Here is an 18,161-nt window from a genome sequence, read left to right on the forward strand (position 1 = left end):
CTCCACCATTACCTTTTGTGAGACCTCCTATCAGGAATGTTTATTCAAGAAAGGGTAAGAAGGTAATTCAACAAGAGACAAACGAATTTATTGTAGGTTAGGAATGTTTTTGGAGTGAGTAGTCTCACCTAGAGAAGAGTTCCGACTATCTCGAAAAGTCAAGGGTTCTTTGTTTCCTTTTTATGTTCTTGCTCTTGTTTCCCTATATTTTCGTTGTTACTGGTTGATCATTACTTCTTGTGGAAATATATATCATATTGAGGACATTATCTTACTCTGTTCTTGATTCTCATTTTTGGTTGTGTACTTTTTGAAGTGCAAGAGTCTTAAATACCTAACGCCTTCCTTGAGAAGGGTGTCAAAATGAACATAACTCAGTTAATATAAAAAATGTACTATGAATCTTGAAGTCAAAGGTTCGTCCCTCTCCTCCATATGTTTGTGGGATAAGAAAGAGAGACACATAGTAACTTAGCGATTAAATAGGTAGATGAGAAAGAACTAAATGACTAAGTAGTGTTGTCAAAAGAATGAATCTCGTCCACCTATCCAAGTTTCTTAAAATTCATTCCATAACAAGCTGCCAAAAGGAATTTTTGAGATTACCTCCAAGGGAAAGAAGAGACATCTATTCAATCTTGGGATGAAGCCTTGAAGCAACTTGTATCAACTTGGATTCATCAATGTTTATCCCGCTAATAAACAACTTGTTCCAATTAATTCTAAGGCCAGAATATCTTTCAAATACTTTCTCTGTTTCGATTAAATGTCTAACATGGAATCATCATATTTACAAACAACATCTTACCATCCATGAATTGAATGATAGAACATGAATGGTTTGAAATCCCACCTTGAAGCCTTCATGTTAGCCTTCAGAGTTAATATTTTCAATAAGAAGGCTGAGGTCCCACAAAAATCATCCTTTGATCACGGTCACGGCCGTTTTGGTTTTAAGTCATTACGTTCTTTTTTTGCAAGTTTTTTGTATGTCAATGTTAATACTTTGATTTTCTCTTTGGATGGGCAGTTGTTATTTTATTATTATTTTTTTTTTCCATCATGATTTTGGTTAATTGTTGTTATCTTCATAGCTTAAAATTTCGGTTGGAATCTTGAGATTTTGATAGCTCAAAATTTTAGAAGGAATCCCCAATTTCTCAAAATTTCGGTGATATATATATATAGCAATTAGCTTTGATAGCTCAATGGACGTTTTTTCTTTCTTTTTTTTTATTATTATTTTTTTTATTTTCAAGAAACCACATATTTTCATTCAAATCTTTTCCATTGAATTTTCACATCATTTCACCTTAAACTTGATTGATGTGAGATCTCTAATATTTTCTCATTTTCTCATTTTCTCTAAAGCTATATCTACTTCTAGAGTTTCCTTTTTCTTCTTTCTATTCTATTATGTTGTGTTATGTTTAATATTATGCTTTTTACAACGGAAAATTTGTACGGATGATTCATTTTTTGGCTCCAAAATGTCAAATGAGCCATTTTAAAAAAATAATATCAATTGACCCTCTGCTGACATTATCGCCATACAAAATTACGTAAATTGCCCTTACACCATCCTCACGAGGTAAATCTCGCTCTCGTCTGATTAAACACTCTCGCTCTCGCTTGAAATTCCCTGGTTTGAGGTGATTGCTCGTCAATGTACGAATGATTTGGCAATTTTCACGGCGGAAGCCTCAAATCAAATCAATAATGCTTAAATACAATACAATGGTGATTTCTTTAAACTCTAAACTCCATTTCAACGGTGATTACTTCTCTGGTTTTCGATGGTGTTTTGTTGAACGGAGATTTTTTGAATGGCAAATTCCAAAAAGAGGTTTTTTCATATTGGAACAGGGTTTTCAGAAAGGTGTTTCATTATTTTGATCATGTTTAATTATTTTTGCTTTGTTATTTCTAGAAAGGTAGCATTACGAAATTTTGTATTGGGAGAGAATGAGCGAGAGATAGAACGAGAGTGAGAAAGAGCAAGAGTAAGAGAGAGAGCAAGTGTAAGAGAGAGAGCGAGATTAAGATAGAGATTAAGAGAGAGTGAGATTACAAAAGAGAACGAGACTAAGAGAGATAGCGAGATTAAGAGAGAACAAGAGTACACTTCAATTGCTTGTACAACTTAATGACAAATGTTCTCTTGCTTTGTAGGATGGCAAAAAAGTGTCTACTTATTCGATATGGAGGTAATTAGGATGAGAATGAAAGTTTGTATATTGGGGGACAATTGATAGGAATCATTGTGCTTCATACATTGAAGTATGAAGAACTTAAATCTCACATTTACAAGGTTACAAATGTCAGTTCTTCAGAGTTTAATCTTATACTGAAAGTTAAATATAAGCTTGAATATGAAGCCCCTCCATAATACATAAGGAATGATGATGATATTCGCTTCCTTCTTTTCTGAGAAAAGCTTAGTAGACTTCAGTTAGCTGTAACATTGAAATTGAATCAGGACGAAAATATTAGAATGGGGTTTGGAAATGTGAGTTATGATGATACAACTATGGATAGACAATACGAGGAATCATATCAGTTTCATCGGGAAGAGGATGATATTCCATTGTCTACCAACACTGTACCATCAACATTATCACTAGAAAACGACTGCAGTAATCCGACAAGACTGAATTTAGAATTTGGCGGTACTTTAGTTATTGGTAATGAGAGATCATCTAGATTCAATTGAATGGATTGTAGTCATCCAGAGTAAAGTTGTGGTTCTTCAGTGGATATGAATGAGCAACCAACAGGATTGAATGAAATGGATCGTGATCATCGAGATGTGCATCGTTCTACAGCAGCTTCAGTGATTCCACCATATATGTCTTCAAGTCATAGGACAGAGTTGATTATGCCTGACACCTCTTCATCTGGGACAGAGGACGTTGAAGTTGGTCAACTATTTTTTAGCAAAAAGGACTTGAAAATGAGATTAACTATTCTGTCCATCAACAAAAATTTTGAATTTAAGGTTAAGAAGTCAACCAAATCTCTCTTCATTGTCAAATGTATTGGGGAGACATGTAAGTAGAGCCTTCATGCAGTCAAAATGGAAGGGTCTGATATATTCAAGATCACAAAGTACTGTAGTTCGCACACATATTCCATTGGAATTCTGAATCATGACCATAGACAATCAATTGCTACGGTTGTTGGTCAGTTGATTAAAGATAAGTTCACGGGAATAGAACGTATTTATAAACCTTGTCATATCGTTGAGGATATGAGGAGAGATTATGACGTGAACATAAGTTATGATAAAGCGTGGCGTGCAAAGGAAGCCGCATATGATCTCACTAGAGGTACTCCAGAATACTCATACTCCGTACTACATGTTTATGAAGAAGCGTTAAAAATAGAGAATCCGGATACAGTCTTTGAGATCGAACTTGAAGATGAGGTGCATTTTAACTATATGTTTATGGCATTAGGGCCTTGCATTAGAGGTTTCGCAAGATGTCGGCCTGTGATAATAGTTGATGGGTCACACTTGAAAGGAAAATACAAAGAAATCATGCTGGTTGTGGTTTCTATGGATGGGAACAATGAATTATACCAACTAGCATATGCAATAGTGGATAATGAAACCGATCGATCATGGAAATGGTTTATGTCAAACTTGAAATGTAGTATCAGAGAACCCAATTATTTGGTGTTTATGTCTGATCGGATGGTATCTATCAACAATGTTATTCGTGTATTTTTTTTCCACGACATTTTATGGATTGTGCACATAGCATATAGAACAAAATCTTGTTACAAACTTTAAGGATAGCATGGTTGTTGGGATATTTAGAGATGTAGCAAAGGCATTTCGCATGACAAAGTTCCAAACAAAATGGGACGAACTCCGTAGTTTTCGAGATGGTGCTGTCACGATATATCTGGAAGACATCGGTCTTCAAAGGTGGGCACGGGTTTACAAAATAGAATGAAGATATGATAACATGACATCAAACAGTGCAGAGTGTTTCAATTCATTAACTAAAGAATATCAACTATTGCTCATAATATGCTTGATTGAACATGTTAGAGGAATGCTCCAATCGTGGTTCTGCAAACGAAGGAATTACTGAGCATCTCGAATGACATTGCACTCTGACTACTATGAAACCCAATTGGCAAGTGAGACCGATAAGGGTAGATGATATCGGGTTGAGCCTATTGATTGTTATCAGGTCCACATGCGAGATAATCGATTGGACGGTATTGTCAATCTTCCCACGAAGGAATGCACATGTAAGGATTTCGACTCACTTGGTATCCCGTGTTCGCATGCAATTGTTGCTACCAAGGAATGAAATATACCCATCCAGAGTCTTTGCAGTCGATTTTATATAGTGGACACTTTAATGACTGCGTATGTGGATCCTATAAATCCACTTGGCCACTTATCTGAATGGAATAGACCTCCTGGATATGTAGAAAAGATTATCCTTCCTTCGAAGTTTGTGGCACAAGTTGGGCGACAGAGAGTGAGAAGAATACCATCCAAAGGAGAATTTCGCAGACAAATGAAATGTGGTCGGTATGGGAATTATAGACATAACCGCCAAAATTGTAGCGAACCGCTCACAACCGTGCGATGTGCTGAAAATGCCAGAAACTGTGACACAAACACCTCTCATCTAGTTTAGTTTATAACTAACTTGTAACATTTCATATGTTATAAATAACATTGATCAGTTTTTCATACATCATACTTGTAACATACTTCATACTTTTTCATACTTGTAACATACTTGTAGCATACTTCATACTTTTTCATACTTCATACTTGTAACACTTCATACTTCATACTTTCATCTTGTAAACAAAAAACAATAACAAGTTAGAGTATTTCTATAATAACAATCTTCATACTCTCTCAATCTCGCTCTCTCAATCTTCATACTCTCAATCTTCATACTTGTAACAAAAAACAATAACTTCATACTCTCTCAATCTCGCTCTCTCTCAGAATCTCGCTCTCTCTCAAAATCTCACTCTCTCAATCTCACTCTATCTCAAAATCTCACTCTCTCAATGTTTGAACTTTGAACCTTGAACTTTGATATAATGTTCTATATACCATTAATATAAAGAAAAGAGCAGTAGCTCAATTATACCTGTTTTGATAAAATGTATGATATTGAACTTTGAACTTACATAAAAAATACATGTTCAATTATACATGTATACCATTGATTTAATGATACAATGAAAAGAGCAGTAGCTCAATTATACATGTTCTATATACCATTGATACAATGAAAAGAGCAGTAGCTCAATTATACATGTTTTGATAAAATGTATAATATTAAACTTTGAACATTAAACTTACATAAAAAATACATGTTCAATTATACATGTATACCATTGATACAATGATACAATGAAAAGAGCAGTAGCTCAATTATACATGTTTTACATACATAAAAAATACATGTTTTACATACATAAAAAAATACATGTTGTATACACATAAAAAATATGGAGTGTTCGCCCATAGTTGACGTGCTAACTGCATCCTATATTCACTCATCTTCTCCTAAGTGATTACGGACGAATCAACACTAGTCACCAAGTGTTCTAGTAATTTTATTGCAAAGATGCCACAATCAAGCGGCCTGTGCTGTATGTCGATGTTCATAGGTCATGAGATTTTCCAACGGACTATGGATAGGTTCGACTTTGAACGATCCACGTCACAATCGTGAAGTAGGGATGGTACTGTGACAGTCAATGGCTCTAGCCAGTTCACCAGCTTTGTCATTGTGGCCTCTGTTAATGTCCATTGCAAGGACCATCCAATGCTCACTGATATTCATTGTCGTATAAATGAAATCCACATTTGCCCATTTGACATCGAATTTACCGGTGACATAGTACTTATACGTGTCTTCATCCTACCATGCTAGGGCAGCCTCCAGAAATGTCTTATTCTTTATTCGTTTAAATACCCCGCAATGAGCGTTAAGGTGTCTCTGTCAAATAAAATAAGAAGTTAAGTAATGAAATAAAATGAGAAGTTAAGTAACGAAATATTAAATATCAAAATTTACCGTTACATCAATTGGCAAGATGGTGAACTTGTGCATGCACATGTTAGTCCGGGTATAAATTTTTCTTTCATAAAGTAAAATAAAGTATTTATGTTCTGCACAAAAAATTACTATGTCAATAAAAGTACAAGATATCTAACATGTAAAGAAGTCAAGTCTAGGAAACTTACATCGCACTCAACCCACAAACTCGGGGAAATCAATTTCTTGAAGAATTGCTTGGTGAGTGGTTTAAAGAAGTTCTCTCGAACCTCGTTGTCAGTATTCTCGTCCGACATCTAGCCCATCATTTCTGTAACGATATTGTGTGGAACATCATGTGCTACGTTCTATGCGAAAATTACTTTGAATAGTGACGTAGCTACACCTAGGAGAGGATGCTTAACCACATTTTTCTTCTTTACTTGAGTTGGAGGTGTAAATTTATCAACAGGTTTCCTCTTACAACTAATTCTTCAAGATTCCCACATAAATAGATAACAAAAATTTACTCATTGATGACATGCAAAAATGCATGTCATCTTAGGCATTTTACTTAGAATTAAGAAGGTTGTTAGGAAGAATATGCGTCGATCATGATAAGAATTCACAAGAATATGAGCTTACATCGATCAGCATGTCGAATCTCAGCTAACTCGCTATTTTGCGTTAATTATGCGTTCAATGTTCTATCTTTGTAGCTAATGCAGAAAATGAATGCAAACACGGAAACCGAACCACCACATAGATGACCGCATGCGGCGAAACACTCCATCACAAAGACAAACACATCGATCAACCCATGGATGTTACGCTAATCAGTCGTATGTGTCCATCGCATGGGAGTTGTGCTCGTCAAATGAATGCAGTCATCGTGTAGAGTTGCGGTATTAAGCGAATGCGGTCATTGAATGTTTGCAGCTGCGGGACAACGCAACTAATGGGATCAACGCAAAGTAGGTGGAATGAACGCATCAACGCATCTACCTTGAGAAAATCCAAAGATGATGTTGACATTTCACCTACCATGCCGTTAGTGGCAGAGGTTCAGAAAAGACAAACGTATTTAACGTCAGACTCAGAGCAGTCCAATTAATGCTGTCGGCGACCCAGGCTTTATAAATAGAAGCCGATGAGCTGAAATTCATTTTATCCAAGGTTCTCGCTTGAGGTTCGCATATGGCGGATCCTTGCAATCCAGACAAATGCGTGGGAAGACAGGTGAGAGTTCACCTCATTCATCCATTCCGAGTGACAATCGGAGCCTTCGACCGGAGTTAGATCTCGAAAAAGAGTCAGCTCCTCCACCCATCCATGGCACCACCGGCAACCTTGACGCACATCTGCTGAAAGCAAATTTTGCTTCCAACCATTCATTTCTTTTCCTTTCTTTTTCTACATTGTATTGTATGACATTTTGGAATTAAGGAATTAATACAATTTATTTTCAATGCATTTCTCTGTGCCTTTGACTCCATCTCTATCTTCTTTGCTTAGCATCTTTACTTTCATTGCAGCACTTAGTGGGATTACTTGAGTATTGCATACTTAGTTATGTGGATTAGGAATATGAAGCATGTAACAACCCACCGAGAGGTGTGCGTTGCGCAAGTATGTAAGTAATCTGATTTGCTTAGTGTGAAGCTGCTGTAATGCCTATATATAGGCTAACACATTGCTTGTCTATGAGTGAAGTCAGTAACAATCAATTGCCCAGGAGGGCAAGTGATTGGACGCATTAAGCAAGGTATGCATTGTTCACTAGGGATAGTAACAATCTTACGTCAACCAAGTTCATGCGTTTGTCTCGTCTTATATGTGCCCGACACCCCTTTAGAGCTACTCGAGAGAGAGTATAAAGAAAGAACCTAATGACTCGAGAGAGCTAGGTTAGAATCTAGACCGAGAGAGCGAGATTATATCGACATAAGCAAGAGATAGGGACTTAGAGATAAGCTCTGTTTATCAACACTGCATCGCATGCACCCTAGGAATAGGAATGATGATATGTGGTTGCCTTGTTTGTGTATCATCGCATAGACAAGAATTAGAGGCTTATGTGTAGGCCCTATAGACACCTTTGCACATACATCGCATGCATTCTAGCATTAGAAGCCGTAGCATTCGCACCGAGAGATGGTTTACTATTGTATGAGTGTTGCATGATCACATTCGTTTGCGTTGACTAGGGTTGCCCATACGGTCACTCTTAAGGGTTGCAATGAAAACATCTCCGCATTTTATCTATTTCTCGTACATTTATTTCATGTGAAGGTTTGTCGCATCTCTACCTTTCATGCATATTCTCATTGCGTTGTCTATTAGATAGGAGTAGGAGTAGGATTAACGTATCAATATCCCCTCCATTCTTTTATTCAACCACCGCATGCACAATCACCGTAACCATATAACTACAAGTCCTTGTGTTTGTCCTCGGATTACTCGAGAAACTTGCATCCATGTTATACTTGGCGTGAATGCAAAAAGCTTGTGGCAAGACGCATGATCTTCGCATCCATTTATTAACGCATACTCATTCCAACGCAAGACCATCGACGCATGACTATCAACGCATATCTTAGGAACATGCATCGCATACCGCGTCCACGGGATTTTGGTTCTCGAGTAAAATTGACTTCTAATTTTCCGTCAGCAAGTTTTTGGCACCGTTGCCGGGGATTTGGCAGCTAAATGTTTGTTAAGTTTTGTGTCTCTGCGAGAAAACTTTTTATCTTGGGAGTATTGCAGCTTGTGCGACCAGACAATATTGAAGTGTAGGCGATGCGCTGAAAGCCAATGTTGACCCCAAGGTAGAAGGGCAATCAGTCGCAAAAGATTGTCAAAACAACTTGATGTGTCTGGATGCGGTGGTCAAACTTTGCGTCATTTATTAGAGACTGTTGGTCACGGTTACACCCTTCATTTTGGCTTGTTCCCACGGGTGTCATGCGAACATCCAACTACGATTGTATGCCAATCTCAACTTTAACTCATGAATTTCAGAGGATTTGTCTCTTGTTTTCTTTTATTTTTCTTTCTCATTTTTCTTTCTCTTTTCATATTGCATTGTTCTTGGAAACCCACCTTCATTTTCGCTTGCTCCAACGGGTGTCATGTGAACATCCAACTATGAGCAGGCTTCTTTCATAACTTAACTCTTATCAAGTTGGGAATGTTTTTGAGATTTCCTTTGCGCTGACATTGGAGTTTTGTAATTTTTTTTTTTTAAATAATGAGCGCATTTTTCTTATTGACCGCATACTCTTGATTTCATCTACTCAGACCTTCCCCATCCCCAAATTTAGAAGTACGCAAGGTCCTCATTGCGCTGTTTGGATAGAATAGACAAATACTTAGACAAAATTTCAAAAAGAAGGTTTGAGCAGAATTTTGAAGGGGTAAAAGGTAAAAGCATTGCTAAGCTACGAATTAACTAAGTGTTAGTTAGAAATTACAAAGTATGGGAAATGCTTCTAAGTGTATGCATATTATATATCATGGCAGTGCAATGAATAATGAAAAATGAAAGATTAAGAATATCGCATAGTTTGACAAAGAATGGCAAAGAAGAGGCACAGGCATATAGAGAGAATTGCTACTCAGTTGTATTGAAAATTAACTAAGTATACAATTAATTAAAAATATCGCAATACAAAACTATTTTCCTGTACATAGAATCAAAGAATTTAATTAAATAATGAATAATCATAATTTGCAGTTATCTTTTGAATTTGATTCTGACGGGTGCACGAAAAAAATTGACACCGTGCTTCCATTAACACAAATACATTTTTTTTTTAAGACGGGCTACACGTACGTACCCCTGCAACACACCCCTTAACTAAACCCATATCTGAAGGACAGGCACACGGTATTTCTACCAGTGCAACACTACCTCAACATAGTGCATTTTTGCTAAAGACGAGCAAAGAACACACACGTGCGCAACACACCCCTCAGCGCAATGCATTTGGGTATAATGGACGCAAAGTGTATCTGTTGTCATGGAATGAACCCATCATCGCGTTATATACCAATTTTTATTTTTCTTTTTATTTCATCAATAACGCCAGTCGAAAAGACTTAGCAATGTTCAACTTTTCATCCATCATTCACAAAAAATTTTAAGAACATCGCTACTAATGCAAATGAATTTAAAAGAATTAAACATGACATGGAAAGACACTAATGAATTAAATGGAAGGAAAATGCAGAAATCATTATAGGCTAATTCTAATAATCAGTAAATTACACAACCTAGAAAGCAGTAAGAGAAAGTTGTAAAGAAATCAAGTAAACATAGGTAGGGATGCTGATTGGAAAAAATTTTCAAAATTATCGCAATAACATCCCCTACAAGCGGTTAATCCTGCTTGCCCAAGTCAATGGTATTCATGCGTCGATCCACATCGCCCCCGTAATAAGGCTTAATCCGTTGACCATTGACTTTAAATTCGTTGTTTCCGTCTTCAGTTGTCAGTTCCACTGTACCGTGGGGAAAGATAGTCTTGATCCGGAATGGCCCAGACCAGTGGGATTTCAACTTCCCTGGAAACAATCGCAAATGTGAGTTAAACAATAGTACCTATTGACCTTTGACGAATGTCCAGTTGTTTATGCGGTCGTCATGCCACTTTTTAGTTCTCTCCTTATAGATCTTGGCATTTTCGTAGGCATCCCTTCGCCATTCGACCAGCTGGTTCAGTTGTAATTTTCGGACTTTCCCCGCACTTGCTAGATCAAAGATCAGCTACTTGTATGCCCACATCGCCTTGTGTTCCAACTCGAGAGGCAGATGACAAGCTTTTCCAAAGACCAGGGCATATGGGGACATGCCAATTGGAGTTTTATAGGCAGTCCTATATGCCCATAGTGCTTCGTCGAGCTTGGGTGACCAATCCTTCCTGGAGGTACTGACTACCTTCTCCAAAATAGTTTTGATCTCTCGGTTAGAAATCTCTGCCTGCCCATTAGTTTGTAGGTGATAAACGGTTGCAACTTTATGGCTGACGTGAAATTTTGTCAACAGGTTGGTGATTATGCGGTTGATGAAGTGAGAGCCCTCATCGCTGATTAAGGCTCGTGGCGTCCCATATCGAGCAAAAATATTCTTCTTGAGAAACATCGCCACTGGCACCGCATCATTCTTGGCACATGTGATGACCTCAACCCATTTCGATACGTAATCAATCGCGACCAGGATGTAGTGTGACCTTTTGATGGTGGAAATGGGCCCATGAAATCGATTTCCCAAACATTAAATAATTCAACCTCTAAGATTGACGTCAAAGGAATTTCATTTCTTTTAGACATATTCCCCGTTCTCTGGCATCTGTTACACTGCACAACGTGGGCACGGGCATCCTTAAACAATGTTGGCCAGAAATAGCCACACCGTAAGACCTTTACGGCAGTCTGCTGCCCCCCAAAATGTCTTCCGTAAAGGGACTCATGACAAAGCTCCAAAATGTGCTTGACTTCATGCTCAGGAATGCATCGAGGTAGAATGTGATCAAGTCCAAGTCGATACAGGAATGGGTCGTCCCAGAAATAAAATATGACGTCATATCTCAGCTTCTTCTTCTGCTGGTAATTATAATCCTCCGGTACTTGTCCGCAAACTATGAAGTTCACAATGTCCGCACATTTATGCCTACCAACATCAGCAACTCATCGGGGAATCTTTCTTCAATATCTTTTTCTTTTTCCTGAACCTCAAAATTTTCCAATCTTAACAGATGATCAACGACTTAGTTTTCGGTGCCCTTTTAGTCCTTGATTTCTAGGTCAAACTTGCAGGAGCAACACCCACTATATCAGCCTTGGTTTTGCATCCTTCTTTGTCATCAGATATTTAATCTCAGAATGATCAGTATACACCACAACGTTTGTTCCGATTAAGTACTGGCGAAATTTCTCCAGTGCAAATACCACTGCGAGCATTTCCTTCTCTGTGGTTGTATAATTCTCCTGCACATCATTCAATGTTTTACTTGCATAATAGATAGGATGCAATACCTTGTCCTTGCGCTGATTCAACACTGTGCCCACTGCATAACCACTAGCATCACAAATCAACGGAAATGGTTGTGTCCAATCCGGCGTAATCAAAATGAGTGCGGTGATGAGCGCATCTTTCAATGTGTTGAATGCTTCAGTGCACGTATCATCAAAATTATATTCACGGTCCTCTTCAATAAGCGCACTTAGGGGCCTTGCGATCTAGGAGAAGTTGCGAATAAATCTTCGATAGAACCCAGCGTGTCCTAGAAAGCTCCTAAGTGTTTTCACGTTCACTGGTTGGGGTAGCTTTAAAATTGCGTCGATTTTCGCCTGATCAACTTCCAATCCTACCTTTGAGATTTTATGACCCAGTACAATTTCTTCTTCAACCATAAAGTGGCATTTTTCCCAGTTGAGAGCAAGATTCGTTGCCACACATTCTTCAAGACTTTCTCAAGGTTAGATAAACAGGAGTCATAATTATTGCCGAAAACTGAAAAATCATCCATGAATACTTCGACTGAATCCTCCAAGTAATCTGAAAATATCGCCATCATACATCGTTGGAAAGTACCTGGTGCATTGCAGAGTCCAAACGGCATGCAACAGAATGCGAACATACCAAAAGGGCACGTAAAGGTTGTTTTATCTTAATCCTCCGGCGCAATTGCAATTTGGTTGTACCTTGAATAACCGTCAAGAAAACAGAACAATTCTTCCCAGCAAGTCTGTCTAACATCTGATCAATGAACGACAGTGGGAAGTGGTCCTTTTTAGGGGCCAAATTTAACTTGCGATAATCCATACAGATTCTCCACCCCATGATCGTTCTTGTGGGAATTAATTCATTCTTGTCATTAGTGAAAACTTTCATCCCCCCTTTCTTCGAAACATACTGCACTGGGCTCACCCAACTGCTATCAGATATCGGGTAGATGACACCTGCATCCAGCCACTTCACTATTTCCTTCTTTACAACCTCCCTCATGGCAGGGTTCAAGCAACGTTGCCTCTCTATTGATCCTGTTTTTCCTTATTCCAGACGAATCTTGTGCATGTAATACGAGGTACTGATTCCTCGAATGTCTGCCAAGGTCCATCCTAAAGCTCTTGCGTTGTTTCTCAGGATCTGGATGAGTGCATCTTCCTTCTCCTTACTCAGCGAGGCAGAAATGATAACCGATAACGTGTTGTTACCTCCTAAGTAAGCATATTTGAGGTGCACAGGCAACGACTTCAACTTGAGCATGGGTGGTTCTTCCAAGGATGGCTTAATGCGTTGCGATGTTCGTTCAGATAACTTAAGTGGTTCAAAATTTGATTCAACGTGAATTTGCGATGCAATTCTCCTCCCACATTATGCCGATTCCAAAATCTTCCTCCTCCAACTCTTCTAAAGGCTCGGGCCAAGGTTCTTCCCGTAATTTCTCAATATATTGGCAATTCTCCATATCACTTGGGTATTTCAACGCATTGAGAACGTTGAACTTCACTTGCTGATCATCAACCCTGATGGTGAGTTCTTCTTTTTGTACATCAATCGGCGCTCGCCCTATTGCGAGAAATGGGCGACCCAAGATGATAGACACTTCTCTATCAGCTTCATATTCCAATATGTAATGTCCGCTGGGAAGACTTATTCACTTACACGAGTACATCCTCTATTTTGCACTCAGGATGCGTTATCGATCTATCAGCCAACTGTAGTGTAATCGTGGTTGGTCTTACGTTGCCAATATCTAGCTTCTTAAAAATCGATAAGCGCATTAGATTTATGCTCGCCCCTAAATCGCACAGCGCATTCCCGACCTTCTTCCCTCCTATTGAGTAGGGCAATGTAAAACTCCCAAAATCCTTCATTTTGGTGGGGATATTGTTTTGAAACAGCGCACTATATTCATATGTTAATGCGACTATTTCATTTTCCCTAATCTTTCTTTTTTAGCCAGAATATCCTTAAGGAATTTTATATAGCTCGGCATCTTTTCCAGAGCTTCTATTAAGGGAATATTGATGTGTAGTTGTCAGACAACATCCAGGAACCTCTGAAATTACTTACTATCATCTTTCTTCTTCAGCTTGGACGGGAAAGGTGGAGGATCCCGCCGTACTTCTTGTTTAGTTGGTTGTTCGTTGAGGTCCTGTTCTTGCTGTGTTTCATTAACTGGAGGTTGCGTTAATTTAGAATTCAAGTCTTGTTAAGATTCATCTCTTGTAGGTATACTTACTTTTGGACTGGTAATTTTTCCACTACTTGTTGATTGGTCATCATCAACAGTTAGATCTACTGGTCTTGTTGTTGAATCTGGTACTGGTAGCATAGGGGCTACTGTTTTACCACTCCTCAATGTCATTGCGTGACATTTCTCTTTACCTCGTGGCCCCGATGCTCCTGAACTGGTACCAGGCACTTTATTTTTCAACTCAATCGCAAGCTGTTCAATCTGTTCTTCTAAATCTCTAAGGGAGGCAGCTTGCGATTGTCTAATTGCCTCGCTATTTTTGATATAATATTTCAATGATGTCTCCAGAGACGAGGTCCTGTAAGAGTTACCTGGGCTACAATTCGAATTAATGAAGACCGGAGGGTTACCTCGATCCCCTTGATAACCATTCTAATGAAAACTATGGCTCCTCTGGTTGTGATTCCCATCCCAACTTAAAGTTGGGTGATCCCACCAACCAGGGTTGTAGATGTTGCCAAACGATTCATTGTAGACAGAATATACGGGTTGTTGATTCCATGGGCAGACTTCTACTGGATGTCCTCTCCACATTAAACACAATTCATTGCGGCCACGTGCATCAATGCATTAACTTGCACTGAACCTTGAGAGAGATTTCTCTGTTGATTAGCCATCGTCTGAAGGAGTGAGGTCATCATGGTCATTTGATCTACCAGTGTGCTCATTGTGTCAGTTTACGCATCGGCACTTTCAACTCTTTCTTGCTCCAGACCTCTTTCCTCGAACCCGGTATCAATCCAGTCATCAGAATGTCGAAGATGGGATCCAAGATGTTCTTTGTTTCCGTATATGATCTCTCCATTAATCCTCCTGCTGTAGAGACATCGGCAAATGCTTGTGTTGGTTGATCTAAGCCATTGTAAAAAGTCTCCATCAGAATGCTATCGAGAATCTCAATATGCAAACAACTCTTCACTAACTGTTTGAAACGCACCCAGGCGGTGCTCAAAGTTTCATAACCCTTTTGCTCAAAATTCAACACATCCCTCCATCTCCTTGCATTGACGACTGGAAGGAAGAATCTATTCATGAACCTTTCGACCAACTAGTCCCATTCGTTAATCTCATCTGGCTCTAACGACTGAGCCCACCTCTTTGCTTCGTCCCACAGTGTATACGGGAAAAGATATAATCTAAGTCCTTTTTGAGTCACAGCAGGCATGGAGAATGCGGTGCACATGTCTACAAAGCTCGTCAAATGAGCATGCGGGTCTTCCCCTTGTAATCCTCCGAATTGACCCACATTCTGAATCATCTGTAGCATTATCGGTCTTATCTCAAAGCTTACATTCTCCTCAACCATGGGTCTTGAAATTTCTGGCAAGAAGTTATAAAAATCCAGCACCGCATAGTTCCTCATAGGAATGTTGTGGTCAGCAGCAAGAAATATGGGGTCTTGCACTGGCCAATTTTCCCTTTGATTCTCGGTGGGTGCCTCATTATTATTAGCCATGCTTCTTCACCACTCAATTCGGCCCTGATGTGCTTCTGCGTGAATAATACACCTGATCTCTAAGTCCGCTTAGAATTTCTGGATCACTTCAAAACTCATAAGCCATCAGATTGCTCTCTGTGATGAGCAGCCAGTACAAAGAGATCTGTCCTGCAACATATCACAAACATATTCAACACTAACTATTACAAATCCTCGGCAACGGCACCATAAACTTGTTGACTTTATTTTTATTGATGTTTCTATTTTAAGCACACGCACTACGATATATGATGCATGATAAACTTGTAAGCGCATATGGTGATGATGTAATGCGATGATATGTGATACTACTTCTAGATGTATGCATTATTAATGAAATGCTTGTAGTATGCTATGCGTTGTCACAAGTTTCCTTACGTTTAAACCAAGTATAATTCCAACACAAGTTTCTCTGTGTGATCCGAGGTCGAACACAGGATTGTATAGTTAATACGTTATGTTCGTGATATATGCGACCGGGGGTTTTTCAATTAATAAAAAATTGTGTTTATACAGGTATTTAAAGTTGCGGTAAAGTAAAATTGAGATAATAAAATAAAATGTGATAAAAGTGAACCTAAGTTATTATGATAAAAGATACAGGATACTGATACATGATACTGAGTTGAGACTGTCTGTGAAGATTATACAAAGGGTCGTGTTATGCGGGGGCAAGTCTTTATGTATGAAATAAGAATAGAAAAGGTAATTAATATAAACATCGCAAGTTATTAATTGCGTTAAAGACATAACTACAATTCCAGTTTCCCTTGGCGTACACCTCTTGGTGATCGGCCGTGTTCCCACATCTCTATGGTGAAACAGAGATGAACGTAATGAACGCAAGATTGCTTCCATCTCTGAAAGTACTTCTCGCTTTAATTAATGCATTCTTCTAACCTTCTCTCGACAGGAAAAATGGCATCTTCACTTCTGCTCTCACAGGTGAAGATGCCGTCTAACATACTTTAGCTAAACATATTTATTTCTTTAGCACAGATTAATTTACTTGTTTAATTCATACTAATTACCAAGGGATTAAGAAAACATCATGGAGAAAGCGATTAATGGAGGAACGGAAATAGACAGAAAGATGGAGATGAAAATGATCATGACATTCAATACTAATATTTAGCGTCTGATACATGGTGTGAACGATAGAGATTAAGAAGATCAATACAATTGATGATAAAAAGACAGAAATAAATACAGAAAAGTGCCAACGTCTTAACACAAATTTGGACGGTGGATTTGCTTATCGGCGAATGGAATGAATGTAGAGAAGAGTTTCCCTCTCAGGCTTCCTCGTTTAGTAGAAGTGAACTTGGTACAGAGCTTCCTCGGTGGGGATAGAAAGGATTTACCCTGAGACTCACCTCTCGGCCTTGTCTCTTAAATCTTCCCGGATCTACTCCGATCAGGCTCTTCAGACCAGTTTCTCTCTCAATATACAAATATCAAAATATGTCGTATCAAGTATATCTTGCAATGGAATTTCAAAGGCTATTTATAGGCTCAGCTTTGAGTCTCTAACTTGTGGACCCCACTTTATTACTATGGCAATTCCGAAAATGGTGGAGTGAATATTCTTTGTGTTACGCGATCAATCCAGTCAGAAATGCACAATGGTCAATTGTACACGTGTTTGAATCCTCCGCAATTGCGTTGCTCTTTTGCATCTTAGATTGTTTGCCCGCATGCGGTGTTTGTTTTTATTACCACATGCAGTTGAAGTTACGTTGATCGCAAACCTCTTGATTGATTATCGCATACGCCGTCATTGCATTGATCGTCTATTCATTCCTGAATGATGGGCGCAATGTAACGTAGATGCGTTGTTCTTTTTATCTTGAGCCATGAACGCATGCGGTGACTTGATTTCCTGCAAAACAAACTTGAAATATTTTTTTCTACCATCGCAATGGTGTCAGTGGGTGTATTGACGATAAATTATAATTCTTGCATTTCTTAGCCAATTTCCATACAATTGAAACAACTTTCCTCTCTTTTAACCGCAATATATAAATAAAGCAGTATAAATAACTTGTATTTCTACAAGTTATCAGCAGTAGCCATCTCTAAAGAACATCACAGCCACAAACAAGGAAAACATATTGAAAGGAAGTATCATATGATATTGGGAGATTGTGCAATGAGAAGATGTAATCGTAAAAAAGATTTTTTAGAGCACAACATTGCTTATCCATTTACGAAGTTTCTCTCGACTAAAGTATTTGATAGTCATCTAGAGAATCTATGTCTGCAAGACATGAACATTGTATAATCTAGGGCAAGTGAGAGATGTATAATGAGTATACAAATGCCTTAGTTTATTGTATTTATTTACCATTACCCTTGTTTTGGATAGTGATATTATGTACATCTCAT

The 18,161-nt window shown here is 38.4% G+C and overlaps 1 long non-coding RNA gene across 1 annotated transcript; it reads right to left on the reverse strand.

The window, feature by feature from the left end:
* Positions 1-5,396: 5,396 nt before the first annotated feature.
* On the reverse strand, positions 5,397-16,536 carry LOC120071807 (uncharacterized). The gene is made up of 3 exons (XR_005480347.2): positions 6,242-16,536; positions 6,072-6,166; positions 5,397-5,993 (listed from the first exon to the last, which is right to left on the reverse strand). It is a non-coding gene; the product is annotated as an uncharacterized LOC120071807 (long non-coding RNA).
* Between the last annotated feature and the right edge of the window lie 1,625 nt (positions 16,537-18,161).

The sequence above is a fragment of the Benincasa hispida genome, chromosome 2 (genome assembly GCF_027475165.1).
Source record: "Benincasa hispida cultivar pf3 chromosome 2, pf3_genome.v1.1, whole genome shotgun sequence".
Lineage (NCBI taxonomy): Eukaryota > Viridiplantae > Streptophyta > Magnoliopsida > Cucurbitales > Cucurbitaceae > Benincasa > Benincasa hispida.